Below are 2,278 nucleotides of genomic sequence, written 5' to 3'. Positions count from 1 at the left end.
AAACAAGTTATGGTGCTAGGAGGCAATAAGGGTATGTAACTTCCAGATGTGTAACTACTAGTTACACAAGCTAAATAGATGTGTAATTTCTAGTTACACATAATAATTAGATGTGTAACTTTTACTTACACATGCTAATTAGATATGTAACTTTGTATTAGATGTATTCATTTGAACTTTGTATTAGGAAGAGAAATGTGTATTTGTTGTAAGTTATCTGACCTTTTTTGGGTGTGTAACTATTAGTTACACATGCTAATTAGATATGTAACTTTTATTTACACAAGTTAAATGGATGTGTAGCTACTAGTTACACATGCTAATTAGATGTGTAACTTATATATACACATGATAGAACGCAGTTTACACAAGATGTGTAACTGCAGTTTACACAAGCATTGTATATATGTAACTGCAGTTTACACAAGCATTGTATATATGTAACTACAGTTTACACAAGATGTGCATATGAGATGTGAAGACGTTGAGGTGAAACTTTATTTCAAGCAGTGTGCGTATGAGATGCAAGCAGTGCTGAGCTTCGATGCTCGTGTTGTTGGAAGTATACTGTGAAGACATTGAGGTGAAATTTTATTTCAAGTTTTTTTTACTTTTTGTTCTTTATTAAACAAGAGGTTATTTACTACTTTTCAAGTGTTTTTCATCTTTGCTTTGCATTTTTGTTTTTTCTCCTGATTTATGATTATTGAAAAGCTAATTTGAACATGAACTTGTGACCCATCGATTGTTTATGTTGAGGAAAATATTTGAGTTTTTCGTGGTTAAATGTTATTAAATGGTAGTTGTAGACTTTAGAGGATGAACAAGTATTTCGAGTGTTTACTTGAAGTGAGGATGGTTAGTTCTGTTATTGCAATGTCTGGGGATTATGTATTTCAATACTGATTGAGGCTTTGTTGTACACTTTATGCTGCAGGCGTTTTTTTGGGACAGTTCATGTGTTGGCTTATGGAGTATCTACCTTAAACAGTGCAGTTGCTTGTAAGAAATGCTAAAAGGTCAGTCTTATGCCTTATTATACATTTCATTTAGTTTTTGAAACATTAAACAAAATAAGCAAAATGTGAATGTGCTAGGGTAGGAGTAATAATTAGCGGATATATTTGTTGAATTCTTTGTATTGTGTTGCGTCTTCGGTAGCTGAATAGATGGTATCTGAAGACCTCTAGTTTTCATACATTGTTTCTGCTACATAATTTTTTGCAATGTTACTTGCTTACACGGGAAAAGCATATCTTAGAATGTGAATGGTGACTACTACATTAGTTGACACTGATGTCTTTGAAGCTTGTTAGTTTTGATGCTTTGATGAATTTTTTTGCCAGAGGTACACAATTAGGCTTAGTATTTGCTGATTACATAAGTCATATGTATGTGTAATTCCTAGTTACACATGCTATATGCATGTGTAACTTCCAGTTACACTAGCCATATGCATGTGTAACTTCTAGTTACACTAGCCATATGTATGTGTAACTCTTAGTTACAGATGCTAAATGCACATGCAAAAAGTGTTATTCTTATTTTTGGTAATTTTATTAACAGAAAGTTGATTCATTTTTCATGAAATATTATATGTAAGGTTCTATAGAATCTGAGAAACTATTATATGTTCTATATGCGCTGAAACTATTTTTGTGTTCAACGAAGACAGGAACCGCAGTCATGGTTTGCTATTTGTGGTATTGGTCTCGCTGGAATTGGAGTTAACGCTGAGTACACAAGTCAGATGCATGTGTAACTCTCAATGACACTAGATAGACGCATATGTAACTCTCGATTACACTAGACAGATGTGTGTGTAAATTCTAGTTACACATGCTAAAAAATTGTTGTAAACGAATATTAAAGTAATACATGTATTTTTTTATATTTTCTTTTTGATGTCTATTTTTTGCATATATATACAAGTGTAACTTTGCATTACACATGTCATAAGGATGTGTAACTTATGGATACACATGCCATATGCATGTGTAACTTCTGTTTACACATTCACACTGTACTTTAATAATTTCGGGCCTAAATTTAATAATTTTGGGCCTAGATTTAAATTATATTTAATTACGGGCTTGACAATATGCATAAGGGTATCAAGGTCTTTTAATAATTCGGGGCCTAGATTTAAACTTCTTTTAATTAAGGGCCTCATATTATGGGTTACCCATGGATGGGGCCTGAGCCTAAGTTTCCGTATTTGAAAATATAGTTCGCTGGTAAAATTCACAATTTTGAGAAATTTATAATTTTGTCGGAT

The 2,278-nt window shown here is 32.4% G+C and overlaps 1 long non-coding RNA gene across 2 annotated transcripts; it reads left to right on the top strand.

Moving 5' to 3' along the window:
- Positions 1–298: 298 nt before the first annotated feature.
- On the top strand, positions 299–1,720 carry LOC113295171. Of its 2 annotated transcripts, none has more exons than XR_003332789.1 (3): positions 299–583; positions 938–1,019; positions 1,676–1,720. It is a non-coding gene; the product is annotated as an uncharacterized LOC113295171 (long non-coding RNA). The 2 variants fall into 2 exon arrangements; XR_003332788.1 differs by having other exon boundaries at positions 1,672–1,719.
- The last annotated feature ends 558 nt before the right edge of the window (positions 1,721–2,278 follow it).

This window comes from Papaver somniferum, chromosome 7 (genome assembly GCF_003573695.1).
Source record: "Papaver somniferum cultivar HN1 chromosome 7, ASM357369v1, whole genome shotgun sequence".
NCBI classification, from domain to species: domain Eukaryota; kingdom Viridiplantae; phylum Streptophyta; class Magnoliopsida; order Ranunculales; family Papaveraceae; genus Papaver; species Papaver somniferum.
Note: the sequence above shows the minus strand (reverse complement) of the source record. Positions and strands in the feature narration are given on the sequence as shown.